Here is a 15654-nt window from a genome sequence, read left to right on the forward strand (position 1 = left end):
CCAAAAGTTGCTAAATGGGATTAGCTAATTTGGATTAAAGCTCTCTGGTGAAAAAAGCCAAACAGGATACATGAGTGGTTACAGAAAGGGCAGAGAGGTGAACTTATATTTTCTGGCAATAAATCTGATTTATAAATATTCCAAGTTGCTGACTGGTGGCAACTTTATATCTTTTGATTATATGATGTATAGAAGGTAGGATTAACATTTTCTTATGGAAATTGAGCATCCACACTAGCAACTGAGTAAGTGGTAAATCCACTTTGGCATGAAGGTGGGCAAGGGAAGACAACATGAGGACAATGATGCCTGCATCTAATTTATGAACTCTGTAATAGAAGAACAGGGTATTTCAAAAGCATGGAAAGTGGAGAGAGCTTGAAAAGCAAAGAATATTTAAATCCAAATGAGGCCAGCTGAGGAATGAAAGGAAGGACTATGGTATAGTGGTGAAGAGCAAGTCAGAGGAAAAAACTTTGAATTTTCTTGATATATAAAAATTCCTATAAATCAATGAGAATAAAACCAAGACCTAATTAAAAACAAAGAATATGTACAGATAGTACAGATAGTATATTAAAACAAAAATAGAAATAACTCTTAAACATCTGAAAAGGTGATCATCCTCACTCATATTAAGAGAAGTATAAATTAAAACTACAAGATACTATTTTTCATCATCAGATTGCTGCTAGGAGTAAAATAGCTACTAAGACAATCAATGCCACCGCACTTGTGGAGCTTACATTCTAGTTGAGAGACAACCAATTAACAAATATACGTAAATTATCATGATTAATGAGAGGAAGTGTCGTGCAGGAAGATAGGGTAAGGGAAAGTGACAGTGGTGCGGGGGATTGCTATTGGTTGTTGGAGGCAGTTCCAGTGGAGTGGGGTGGGAGGGTGGGGACAAGGGGAAGGAGGAAGTGAGTCCAAGGGAACAATGGGGAGAGAAGACTTGCTTGAAGTGTTTTGATAAAAAGAAGCTGAAGAAATACAACAGTACCTAGAGGAGAATAAGGCGTAAAAAGTGAGTTTTGTTTATTAAGTGAAAGAGAATGGTGCAGAATGTGGATACTATGCTACGATTCGTGTGTTGTGATTTTTTGATAGATAGATAATAGAGATAGATAAAAGACTAGATAGATGATAGATAGATAGATAGATAGATAGATAGATAGATAGATAGATAGATAGATAGATAGATAGATAGAAAGTACATAGCTTGTATGTGCAAAAAATATTTCCGGAAAAATTCACAAAGTATTGATACCATAATTGCTTCTAGGAAAGGAAATGGCTGGAAGAAGAAGGATGAAAGACGATTTCTTTTTGTGCTTTTCAAATATGTATCATATACAGGAATCATCCATGCAGAAGTAAACAAATCCTTCATTATTCAAAATACTATGTAAATTGTACTCAACTGTGAACAGGACTTAATTTTTCTCTATTCAAGTTAGCATATTCTTGTAAGTGTAAAAAGTTGAAAATCCTGTGTGTTTTTTCGGTTATCTTAATTACATTAAGAAAACTATAATCAGAAAAATATTTTATTAATCTTAGAGTTGCATGTGAACACTATTAACTAATACATGCCTTATCATAATCTACTAGCATGAGTTAAGATATATCTTCTCAATTGTTTGGGTTGAATTGCATTCCCCCCAAAATTATGTTCAAGTCCTAACTTGATATGTTAGGTATGTTCAGTATGTGTGAATATTACTTTGTTTGGCAATAGGCTCATTACAGATGTAATTAAATTAGAATTAGGACATATTGAATTAGGGTGGACTCAAATCTAATGACTGATGTCCTTATAAGAGGAAAAACTGGGCACAGATTCACAGAGAGAATCCTTATACAACAATGGAAGTGAAGATTGGAGTCGTGCATCTACCATCAAGAACCGCCAGTAACCACTGGAAGACAGAAAAGGCAAGACTTTTCCCAGGAGCCTTCAAAAGGAGCATGTCCCTGCCAAGACCTTGACTTTGGAGCCACTAGACTCCAGATCTGTGAGAGAACAAATTTCTGGCACTTTAAACCTCCCAGTTTGCCCTAGTTGCTGCAGCAGCCTTACCAAACTAATACAACAATAATGATATTTAATGAATGACATAGGAAAATGTTTCTTGGAAAAGTAATTGAGACTTCAGGAATATGGCATTATATGTTTTTATAGGAAACAGATTAGGGCATTAGAGAATGTTTCCTTAAGGAAACAAGATAAATTAGACCAAATCAGACCAAACTTTGACTAGGATAGATAAACAAAGAGATACTTGATATAGGTCTGGTCTCTACATAAAAGTGAAGTGGATATAAATGTGAGTAATTAATTTATCACATGACAAAGATGCTAAAAAGAGGGAAAAGAAAAAAAAAAAACCTGTTCCATAGACACATGCCTTTTTGATTAAGACTGATGATTCTTAGAGTTTGTCTAACAAACACTCTGGCTTAAAGAAAGCACTAATGAATTTTTTCATGTAGAAGTGTATTCATTTTGGAAAAGGTGTTGTAAGCATAATGCTGAATATATGGGAATTTTTGAAAAACCTATGCAACTGCAATTGCTCAGTTTTTTATGTAGGCCAGTGTGTAATTGCTGTCTCTTGTTTATTTTTAGATAAAAGATCTACAGCTATGGAATTCTTCTCCATGACATTTTCACAGAACATACTATTTGTGATTTATATCATGTCCTTACTCAAGGTAATTTTATTTCTTAAGAATACCATAAAATCTATTTAAGTCACATCCTGTCTCCCAGTGAAATGAAAGACATCTCAGAAGGGATTTCATTGTATCCTTTTGGGTGTATGTGTTTTGTATTTTTGCATTTTCCCAGGAAGAAATGGAGACAGTGACTCAGTTAATGCATTATGCTTATCCTCCCATTGCTCCATTCTTGGTTTTGGTGATCATTTGAAATACATGGAGATTGTTTGCTCAACTCTCCCAGGCTGATGCTTGTTAAATAACAGCCCTTGTCTTCCCTATGTCGTTTTTGTAGTACAGTTATGAATAAACAGGACTCCCGGTCTCACCAGGCAAAGTAACCCTTTGGAAACTAATTTCTCCCTCTTCCCTCTTTATTTCTGCTACCTCAGAGAGAGAGAGAGAGATAGAGAGAAAGAGAGAATATTTTGGCACTAATACATAATGAAAGTTCATGCAGTCTTAATACATGGATGTGGATGCTCAAATATTTATTTAAAGATGAAGAACTGCCAACTCATCAGAAACACTGGACTGAGACCAATGAGTTATATGACTCCTTGATTGAATTGCTAAGCATACTTGACTAAGATACTCAAGACATTTTGGTATTAACACCCTTAATTTAATTTTTTACTTTTTAGGTTTTTGTAGATTCACATACAGTTGTAAAAAATAATACAAAGATATCATCTGTATCCTTTACCAGTTTTTCCCAAAGGTAATATTGCACAATGGTGTAGTATAATATCACAACTAGTATATTGGCATTGATACAATCAGCCATCTTATTCATATTTCTCCAGTTTCACTAGTACTCATTTGTGTGTATGTGTCTAAGCAGTTGTATACAATTTTATCACATGTGTAGGTTCATGTATCTATCATTACAGTCAAAATGCTGAACCACTGCATCACCGCAAAAATCCTTCATGTGGCTCTTTAATAAACCCACCTCTCTCCCATTCCACATCCAGCCACTTCCTGACCCCTATATCCTAATCTGTTATAACCACAAATCCGTTCTCCATTTGGAAAATGTTGTCATTTCAAAATGTTATATTGATGGAATTATAGAGTATGTAAACTTTAGAGATTAACCGTTGCATCCTAGATATTCATGCAAGTTGTTGCATGTATCAATAGTCTGTTCCTTTTCTTTGGTGAGTAGTGTTCTGTGGTATGGGTGTACCATAGTTTCTTTAACTATTCATCTGTTGAAGAACATCTGAGCTGCTTCCAGTTTGGGGGGATTATGGATAAAAAAGTTGCTATGAACAATTACATGTGAACATGTAAAATGCATAGGAGTGCAATTGCTGGATTATAGATGATTTCATGTTGGATTTTTTAAGAAACTTCCAATTTTAACTTTATATAAAACTATTTGTTTTCCCTCCTCTCTCTTTCACTCCTTATAGTATGTTACTTGAACATTGCTTCAGATTCTATCTTGGCTTTTTAATATTTTTTTTTGCGTATTTTTTATAGTTGTTGCTCTGTGTGTTACTGTATATATGTATGACAAATAATTCCTCTACTGATAACAACATTTTAACACTTTGTTTTACCTTTGCCATTTTAAATACCTTTGTCTCGAGTATGAGATGATGTTAAACTTTTTGTTTCATTCACAAAATATGATTTATAAAACTCATGAGGAAAAGGATAGACTATTACATGTGGCTATACTTCTCTTTATTCCTCCTTCTTTCCTAGTGCTGTAAGGTTCTTTCTCTTATCATTTCCTTTTCGTTTTAAGATTTTCCTTTCATCAACCTTTAACAGTAGACTTGCTGGCAATACATTCTTTAAGTTTTCCTTCATCTGAAAAAGTATTTATTTTGTCTTAATTTTTGAAGTACACTTTTGTTGAATGTAGAATTGACAGTTGAAAGTTATTTTCTTTTAGCCCTTTTTTTCTCTGTGCTTTCAGGTGAAAGTTCACCATCACTTGAATTGGTGTTCCCTATAGGAAATGCATTGTTTCTCTGTGGCTGCTTTCAATATATATATATATATTTTGTCTTCAGTTATTTTTAGAAGTTTATTTGTGATATGTCTTGGCACAGGTTTCTTTGAGTTTATACTATTTGAGATCACTCAGCTTCTTGAATCTGCAAGATTATGTCTTTTGCCCAATTTGGGAAGTTTTCAGCCATTATTTCCTTGAATACTCTTTCAGGTTCACTTTCTCCCATCCTGTGGGCTTCTAATACAACACATGGTGGATTTTCTGATTTTGTCCCACAGGTGTTGGAGATGCTATTTTTGTTCTATGTTTGTTTGTTTATTGTACTGTCTGCATTCTCCCTGTTGTTTGGATTGGGATAAATTATGTTGCTATGTCTTTAAATTCACTGATTCTCTCCTTTGTCATATTCACTCTAATATTAAGTCCATTTGGCAAATATATTTTTCCATTATTATATTTTTTCGTTCTTTAATTTCTATTTGGTTCTTTTTATAATTTCTGTTTCATGACTGGATTTATTTTTAGTTGTTTCAGAATAATTTATAATTGATTATTGCAGCATGTTTATGTGGGCTGCTTTAAAATCCTTTTCGAATAATTCCAAGATCTGACTCATCTCAGTATTAGCCTTACCTTTTGGTGTTGATTGCCTTTTCTCCATCAGGTTGATTTTCTTGTATGAGACATGATTTCTTTCGTATTTTATATGTTATGTTAGTCTCTAGATCTTATTTATACCTTGTATTTTAGCAGGCAGTCACCCTGTTTATGTTGATTACAAGGTCCTGGCTTCCTTTTGTAGACTGACTTCAAGAGCAGTTCAATTTTCAGACCCTTTGCTTTGTTATTCTCATCTGCTTTATCTGATGCTATATCACTCCTGGTGCTGCCTAAGACGGTAGAAGTAGCTTCACCAGTCTGGAACACTGGATGTTTCTAAGTAGGAGAGGGGAATCCCATACTCATGAGGGCAAGTCAGTTCTCACTTTATTTTTCTAGCCTTTCCAACAACATTTAATGCAGTTGATGATGCCATCCTTTAGAAATGCTTTTATAACTTGGCTTCTGAGATAACCCTTTATTTTGTTTTTTTCCTCACTGCTCGCTTCTTTTAGTCTTGTCTGATAACTTTCCTCTTCTCTTCAACTTTTAAATATTAAATAGCATTAGGAATCAGGGATCAAAAAATTTTTCTTTGCTGGATAGGTGATCACTCAAAGGTTAATATTTTTTTTTCCAGTGATTTGTGGGGGAAAGGTAGTGTTTCGTTACATGGATAGGTTGTTTAGTGGAGATTTCTAGATTTTGTTGCACCAATCACCCAAGCAGTGTAGACTCTACCCAATGTGTAGTCTTTTATCCCTCACCCCCTTCCCCCAGTCCCCAGAGTCCATTATGTCATTCTTATGCCTTTGCATCCTCATAGCTTGGCTTCCACTTATAAGTGAGAACATATGACATTTGGTTTTCCATTCCTGAGTTACTTCATTTAGAAAGATGGTCTCCAACTCCATCCAGGTTGCTACAAATGCAACCATATTTTCTTTATCCACTTGTTGGTTGATGAGCATTTAGGCTGGTTCCATATTTTTGCAATTGCGAATTGTGCTGGTGTAAACATGCGTGTGCAAGTGACTTTTCCATATAATGATTTCTTTTCCTCTGGGTGATTACCCAGTAGTGGGGTTGCTGGATCAAATGGTAGTTCTACTTTTACTTCTTTAAGGAGTCTCCATACTGCTTTTCATAGTGGTTGTACTAGTTTACTTTCCCACCAGCAGTGTAAAAGTGTTCCCTTTTCACTACATCCATGCCATCATCTATTATTTTTTTCCTTTTTTAATTGTAGCCATTCTCGCAGGAGTAAGGTGGCATCACATTGTGGTTTTGATTTGCATTTCCCTAATAATTAGTGATGTTGAGCATTTTTTCATGTTTGTGGCCATTTGTATATCTTCTTTCGAGAATTGTCTATTCATGTCCTTAGCTCATTTTTTGATGGGATTATTTGGTTTTGGGTTTTTGTTGTTGTTGTTGTTGTTTTGCTGATTTGTTTGAGTTCTTTGTAGATTCTGGATATTAGTCCTTGGTCAGATGCATAGTTTGCAAATATTTTCTCCCACTCTGTGATTTGTCTGTTTGCTTAGCTGATTATTTCTTTTGCTGTGCAGAAGATTTTTAGTTTAATTAAGTTCCATCTATTTATCTTTGTTTTTGTTGCATTTGCTTTTGGGTTCTTGGTCATGAAATCTTTGCCTAAGCCAATGCCTAGAAGATTTTTTTTTCCAATGTTATCTTCTAGAATTTTTATGATTTCAGGTCTTAGATTCATCTTGAGTTGATTTTTGTACAAGATGAGAGATGGGAACCAGTTTCATTCTTCTACCTGTGGCTTGCCAATTATCCCAGCACCATTTGTTTAATAGGGTGTCATTTCCCCACTTTAGGTTTTGTTTTGATTTGTCGAAGATCAGTTGGCTATAAGTTATTGGCTTTATTTCTGGGTTCTCTGTTCTGTTCCATTGGTCTACTTGCCTATTTTTATACCAGTACTATGCTGTTTTGGTAACTGTAGACTTACAGTACCCTTTGAAGTCAGGTAATGTGATGCTTCCAGATTTGTTATTTTTGCTTAGTCTTGCATTGACTATGCAGGCTCTTTTTTTTGGTTCTGTATGAATTTTAGGATTTTTTTTTTTAGTTATGTGAAAAAGGATGATGGTATTTTCATAGGAATTGCATTGAATTTATAGATTGCTTTTGGCAGTATGGTCATTTTCACAATATTGATTCTACCCATCCTTGAGCATGGGATGTGTTTTATTCGTTTGCGTCATCTATGATTTTTTTCTTTTTTGAGATGGGGTCTCCCTCTGTCACCCTGGCTGGAGTGCAGGGGCTCAATCTCTGCTCACTGCAACCTCCCTCTCTCGAGTTCAAGCAATTCTCCTGTCTCAGTCTCCTGAGTAGCTGGGATTACAGGCAGACGCCACCATGCCGGCCAATTTTTTTTTTTTTTTTTAGTAGAGGTGGGGTTTCAGCATGTTGGTCAGGCTGGTCTCAAACTCCTGACCTCCTGATCTGCCCGCTTTGACCTCCCAAAGTGCTGGGATTACAGACGTGAGCCACCGCACCCAACCATCTATGATTTCTTTCAGCACTGTTTTCCTTGTAGTGGTCTTTCATGTCCTTAGTTAGATATCCTAAGTATTTCATTTTTTATTTTATTTTATTTTATTTTAATTTTATTTTATTTTATTTTATTTGCAGTTATGGTAAAGGGGATTGAGTTCTTGATTATCAGCTTGCTTGCCATTGGTGTATAGCAGTGCTACTGATTTGTGTACATTGATTTTGTATCCTGAAACTTTACTAAATTCATTTATCAGATCTAGAAACTTTTTGGATGATTATTTAGGGTTTTCTAAGTATACGATTATATCATTGGCGAACAGGAACAATTTGACTTCCTCTTTACAGATTTGGATGTCCTTTCTTCCTTTCTCTTGTCTGATTGCTTTGGCTAGGACTTCCAGTACTATGTTAAATAGAAGTGGTGAAAGTGGGCATCCTTGTCTTGTTCCAGTTCTCAGGCAAAATCCTTTTAACTTTTTCCCGTTCAGTATAATGTTGGCTCTGGGTTCATCATAGATGGCTTTTTAATGTTAAAGTATGTCCCTTCTATGCTGATTTTGCTGAGGGTTTTAGTTTTAAAGTGATGTTGGATTTTGTCAAATGATTTTCCTGCACCTGTTGAGATGATCTTGTAACTTTTTATTTTAATGCTATTTACATAGTGTATTACATTTATTGACTTGTTTATGTTAAACCATCCCTGTATCCCTGGTGTGAAACCCACTTGATCATTGTGGATTATCTTTTTGATATGCTGTTGGGTCTGGTTAGCTAGTAATTTGTTGAGGATTTTTGCATCTATTTTCATTAGGGATATTGGGCTATGGGGTTTTTTGTTGTTGTTGTTGTTATGTCTGCCTTCATAAAATGATTTAGGGAGGATTCCTTCTTTGACTTTTGGAGCATTTTCTGTAAGATTGGTAACAATTCTTCTTTGAATGTCTGATAGAATTCAACTGTTAATCCATCTTTTTGTTGGCAATTTTTTTAAATTACTGTTTCAATCTTTTTACTTCTTACCGATCTATTCAGAGTTTCTATTTCTTCCTGGTTTAATCTAGCAGTGTTGTATTTTACCAGAAATTTATCCATCTCCTCTAGATTTTCTAGTTTGTGTGCATAAAGGTAGTCACAGTGGCCTTGAATAGTCTTTTGTATTTCTGTGGTATGGTTGTAGTATCTCCTGTTTCCTTTCTAATTGACCTTATTTGGATCTTCTCTCTTCTTTTCTTGGCCAGGCTTACTAATGGTGTATTGATTCTGTTTATATTTTCAAAGAACCAGCTTTTTATTTTATTTATCTCTTGTATTTAATTATTTCAATTTCATTTAGTTCTGCTCTGATCTTTGTCATTTCTTCTGCTAGGTTTGGGTTTGCTTTGTTCTTGTTTCTCTAGTTCTTTGAAGTGTGGGCTTAGATTGTCTATTTGTGCTCTTTCAGACTTTTTGATGTAGGCATTTAATGCTATGAACTTCCTCTTAGCACTGTGTTTTGTTGTACCCCAGAGGTTCTGATAGGTTGTGTTACTATTATCGTTCAGTTCAAAGAATTTTTTAATTTCCATCTTGATTTTATTGTTGACTCAAAGATCATTCAGGAGCAGATTATTTAATCTCCATATATTTGTATAGTTCTGAGGGTTTCTTTTGCATTTAATTTTCAATTTTATTACACAGTAGTCTGAGAGAATATTTGATATAATTTTGATTTTCTTAAATTTATTGAGACTTGTTTTGTGACTTATTATATGGTCAATCTTGGAGAATGTTTCATGTGCTGATGAAAAGAATGTATATTCTCTAGTTATTGTGTAGACTATTTTGTAATATCTGCTAAGTCTAATTGTTCTAGGGTGGAGTTTAAGTCCATTGTGTTTTTTTTTTGTTGACTTTCTGCCTTGATGACCTGTCTAGTGCTGTCAGTGAAGTATTTAAGTCCCCCACTATTATTGTGTTGCTATCTGTCTCATTTCTTAGGTCTGGTAGTAATTGTTTTATAAATTTGGGAACTCCAGTGTTAGGTGCATACATATTTAGGATTGATATTTTCCTGTTGGACTAATCCTTTTATCATATAATATCCCTCTTTGTCTTCTCCAACTGTTGTTGCTTTAAAGTCTGTTTTGTCTGATAAAATAACTACTCCTGCTTGCTTTTGGTTTTGATTTGCATGGAATATATTTTTTTCATCTTTTTACCTTAAGTTTATGTTAGGTGAGTCTCTTGAAGATGACAGATACTTGGTTGGTGGATTTTTATTCATTCTGCCATTCTGCATCTTTTAAGAGGAGCATATAGGCCGTTTTTATTCAACATTAGTATTGAAATGTGAGGTACTGTTTTATTCATCATGCTAGATGCTGCCTGAATATGGTTTTATTTTCATTATGTTATTGTTATATAGACTCTGTGAAATTTGTGCTTTAAGGATGTTCTATTTTGGTGTATTTCAAGATTTTGTTTCAAGATTTAGAACTCCTTTTAGCAATTTTTTTTTTTTTTTTTTTTTTTTTGTGATGCTGGCTTGGTAGTGGTGAATTCCCTCAGCATTCGTTTGTCTGAAAATAACTTATCTATTCTTCCTTTAAGAAGCTTAGTTTCATTGGATACAGAATTCTTGGCTGATAATTATTTTGTTTAAGGAAGCTGTATTAGTCTGTTTTCACACTGCTCATAAAGACCTACTCATGGCTGGGAAGAAAAAAGGTTTAATTGGACTTACAGTTCCACATGGGTGAGGATACCTCAGAATCATGGCAGGAGGCAAAAGGCACTTCTTACATGGTGCTGGCAAGAGAAAATGAGGAAGAAGCAAAAGCAGAAATCCCTGATATACCTATCAGAACTCGTGAGACTTATTCACTATCATGAGAACAGCACAGAAAAGACTGGCCCCTATGATTCAGTTACCTACCCCTGGGTCCCTCCCATGACGTGTGAATTCTGGGAAATACAATTCAAGTTGAGATTTTGGTGGGGACACAGTCAGTCTCTATCATTCTGTTCCTGGCCCCTCCAAATCTCATGTCCTCACATTTCAAAACCAGTCACGCCTTCCCAGCAGTCCCCCAAAGTCTTAACTCATTTCAGCAATAACCCAGAAGTCCACCATCCAAAGTCTCATCTGAGAAAAGGCAAGTCCCTTCTGCCTATGAGCCTGTAAAACCAAAAGCAAGCTAGTTACTTCCTAGATACAATGGAGGTACAGGTATTAGGTAAACACAGCCATTCCAAATGGGAGAAATTGACCAAAACAAAGAGATTACAGGGCCCATGCAAGTCCAAAATCCAGCAGGACAGTTAAACTTTAAAATTCCAAAATGATGTCCTTTGACTACAGTTCTCACATCCAGATTACACTGATGCAAGAGATGGGTTTCCATATCTTGGTCAGCTCCATCTCTGTGGCTTTGGAGGGTACAGCCTCCCTTCTGGCTGCTTTCATGGGCTGGTGTTGAGGGTTTTCTGGGTGCACAGTGCAAGCTGTTGGTGGATCTACCATTCTTCAGTCTGGAGGATGGTCACCCTCTTCTCACAGCTCCACTAGGCAGCAACCCACTAGGAACTCTGTGTGGGAGCTCTGCCCCTACATTTCTCTTCTGCACTGCCCTAGCAGAGATTCTCCATGAGGGCCCTGCTCCTGCAGTGATCTTTTGCCTGGGCATCCAGGTGTTTCCATACATCTTCTGAAATCTAGGTGGAGGTTCCCAAACCTCAATTCTTGACTTCTGTGCACCAGCAGGCTCAACACCATGTGGAAGCTGCCAAGGCCTGGGGCTTGCACCATCTAAAGCCACAGCCTGAGCTGTATGTTGGCCCCTTTCAGCCACAGCTGGAGTGACCGGGACACCGGGGACCAAGTCCCTAGGCTGTACACAGCATGGGGACCCTGGGCCCAGCTCACAAAACCACTTTTTCCTCCTGGGCCTCTGGGCCTGTGATAGGAGGGACTGCCATGAAGGTCTCTGACATGGCCTGGAGACATTTGCCTGTGGTCTTGGGGATTAACATTAGGCTCCTTGCTACTTATGCAAATTTCTGCAGCCGGCTTGAATTTCTCCCCAGAAAATGGGTTTTTCTTTTTTGTCCCATAGTTAGGCTGCAAATTTTCTGAACTTATGTTCCGTTTCCCTTTTAAAACTGAATGTTTGTAACAGTACCCAAGTCACCTTTTGAATGCTTTGCTGCTTAGAAATTTCTTCCACAAGATAACCTAAATGGGTCAGGTACAGTGGCTCAAGCCTGTAATCCTAGCACTTTGGGAGGCTGAGGCAGGTGGATCACGAGGTCAGGAGATTGAGACCATCCTGGCTAACACGGTGAAACCCCATCTCTAGTAACAATACAAAAAATTAGTTGGGCGTGGTGGTGGACACCTGTAGTACCAGCTACTCGGGAGACTGAGGCAGGAGAATGGCATGAACCCAGGGAGCGGAGCTTGCAGTGAGCCAAGATCACACCACTGCACCATTCCAACCTGGGTGACAGAGTGAGACTCTGTCTCAAAAAAGAAAAAAAAAAGTACCCTAAGTTCTCTCTCTCAAATTCTAAGTTCCACGAATCTCTAGGTCAGGTAAAAAATGCTGCCAGTCTCTGTTAAAACATAACAAGGTCACCTTTGCTCCAGTTTCCAACAAGTTCCTCATCTCCATCTGAGACCACCTCAGCCTGGACCTTATTATCCATATCGCTATCAGTATTTTGGGCAAAGCTATTCAACAAGTCTCTAGGGAGTTCCAAACTTTCCAACATTTTCCTGTCTTCTTCTGGGTATCTTTTCCGCAATGTCCCACTCTACTGGTACCAGTTTACTGTGTTAGTTCATTTTCACTCTGCTGATAAAGACATATCCAAAACTGGAAAGAAAAAGAGGTTTAATTGGGCTTACAGTTCCACACGGCTGGGGAAGGTCTCACAATCATGGCAGAGGGCAAAACGCATTTCTTACATGGCAGTGGCAAGAGAGAATGAGGAACAAGCAAAAGCGGAAACCCATGATAAAACCATCAGATCTCATGAGACTTATTCACCATCACAAGAATAGCATGGGAAAGACAGGCTCCCATGATTCAGTTACCTCTCCCTGGGTCCCTCCCACAACATGTGGGAATTCTGGGAGATAGAATTCAAATTGAGATTTGGTATGGACACAGCCAAACCATATCAGAGGCTGAATATAGGACCCCAATCACTTCTAGCTTGTAGGGTTTCTGCCTAGAAATCTGTTAATCTGATAGGTTTTCCTTTATAGGTTACCTGATGCTTTTGCTTCACAGCTCTTAAGATTCTTTTCTTTGTCTTGACTTTAGATAACCTGTTGACTATGTGCTTAGTGATGATCTTTTTGCAATTAATTTTCTCGGTATTCTTTGAGCTTCTTGTATTCGGAGTTCTAGATCTCTAGCAAGGCCAGGGAAGTTTTCCTCGATTATTCCCTCAAATATTTTTTCCAAACTTTTAGATTTCTCTGCTTCCTGAGGAGCACCAATTATTCTTATGCTTGCTTTTTAAACCTAATCCCAAATTTATTAGAGGTTTTTTCATTTTTTAAAAAATTATTTTCTCTTTGTCTTTGTTGGATTGGGTTAATTCAGAAGCCTTGTCTTCAAGCTGTGAAGTTGTTTTCTGTTTGTTTGTTTTCTCCTTGTTTAGTCTATTGAAATTTTCCAGTGTATTTGGTATTTCTCTAAATGTCTTTCATTTCCAGAACTTGTAATTTTTTTTCTTTATGGTATCTATTTCTGTGGAGACTTTTTCATTCATATACTGTATTTTTTTAAGTTGATGGTCACCTTTCTTTACTCAAGGTAACTTATTAACAATTATCAACCTTTGGAATTCTTTATCTGGCAATTCAGAGATTTCTTCTTGGTTTTTATCTGTTGCTGGAGAGCTGGTGTGATCTTTTGGGGGTGTTATAGAACCTTGCTTTGTCATATTAGCAGAATTACTTTTCTGGTTCCTTCTTATTTGGGTAGACTGTTTCAGTGAAGAGATCTAGGATTCAAGGGCTGCTGTTCAGATTCTTTTGTCCCTCAGGGTGATCCCTTGCTCTCTCCCTTCCCCTAAGGATGGGGCTTCCTGAGAGCAGGACCTCAGAGATTGTTATTGCCTTTCTGGGTCTAGCTACCCAGAGGACTGGTGCTGGAAAGTGTCTGCAAAGAGTCTTGTGATGTGATCTATCTTCATGTCTGCCAGCTGTGGACAACAGCACCTTCTCCAGTGGAGGTGGCAGGGAAGTGTAGTGGACTCTGTGAGAGTCCTTGGCTATAGTTTTGTTTAGTGTGCTGCTTTTCTTGAATGCTAGTTATGCTAACAGTGAAGTTGTCATGTGGACACACTCAGGACCTCTGGTTAGCCAGGATGTTGCAGTCAGCAAAATCTGCTGTTGTTTTCTCCTTCTTTGGAGCAGAGTTGTTCTGTTATGAGTTGCTGCAATGACTTGAGTTGGTTGGCCTCCAGCCAGGATGTGGCGCTTTCAAGAGAGCACCAACTGTGGTGGTAGAAGGGGAATATAAGCTTGCCCTAGGTTGGCCAGGACAAGTATTCAAGTTTCTCAGGTGATGGGCGAGGTCATAAAGCTTCCAAGACATTATCCCTTTTGTCTTCAGCTACCGGGGTGGATAGAGAAAAACCATCATGTGGGGACAGGGTTAGGAGGGTTCGAGTTCAGACTCTCCTCACTGGGACTTGCAGAGGCCACTGTGGGAGACAGCAGGGTGGTTCTCAGGCCAGTGGAGCTATGGTCCAAGGGGGATTATGGCTGCCTGTGCTGTGTCATACAGATGGCAAGGGAAGCGGGGAAAAGCCAGCAGTGACAGGCCTCACCCAGCTCCCATGCAGCCAGCAAGGCCAGTTTCATGCCTGCCATGCCCCACCAACAGCACTGAATTTATATCCAGGCAGCTGGCATGGCAGGCAGGGCTGAGATCTTGCCCTAAGCTACAAGCTTCCCTGCTGAGAAAGCAAACCAGGACTTTCAGGCAACTTCTGCATTTGTATCTGCACTTCCTGTTTGCCCCTCACCTCCCCAGATTCAGCTCAGAAAAATTTATGGGATCTTTTTCTCCTGTAGATATTTCTATGGCTCACTCTATCTCTATCTTCAGGCACCAACTCAAATGTCATCTATCATGAAGTCTTTCCTGATTATTATACAGAACATAATCACATACTCACACACAGCATTCCCTATCCTCCTATCCTGCTATAATTTTATCCATAGCATATAACATCAGATGTGTTCTGTATATATTTGTGTATTTATTGCCTAAACCTCCTAGAAATACGGAAGCACTAAGAAACCAGTGACTTAACTTGTTCCATTCATTTTCCACCCCTTTGGTGCCTAGAAGACTGGCTGGGAGACAGAGGCATGTAAAAAGTTATCTGTTAAATGAATAGTTAATGAATGTGTAAAGAAATCAATGACCAAATGGGTACATGAATGATGTATTTGAAAGGAAAAAAAAATCATAGACTATACAACAGGTTGTACCCTGTCACCAAAGAATGAATGACAAAACTTGATCATTCCTGCTGAGAATTTGTTCTCTCACTCCTACTCTGGGTCCTTTACTTTGTTTCAGTCATTACGGTTCTTCTATATAGGTACTGTTGGAAATATGTAGTCCTTTTCAGAACCCTTGTTACTTATCATAAAGTGCCTTGAAAGATCAATTTGCTGAAAGTCAAGTTTTTTAAACTTTATTGAAAACAATGCATTTCCTCCACCTATTTTCTTTTATTTATTTATTTATTTATTTATTTATTTATTTATTTATTTATTTATTTATTTATTTATTTTTATTATACTT

Source organism: Colobus angolensis, unplaced genomic scaffold, assembly GCF_000951035.1.
Source record: "Colobus angolensis palliatus isolate OR3802 unplaced genomic scaffold, Cang.pa_1.0 Scaffold194, whole genome shotgun sequence".
Lineage (NCBI taxonomy): Eukaryota > Metazoa > Chordata > Mammalia > Primates > Cercopithecidae > Colobus > Colobus angolensis.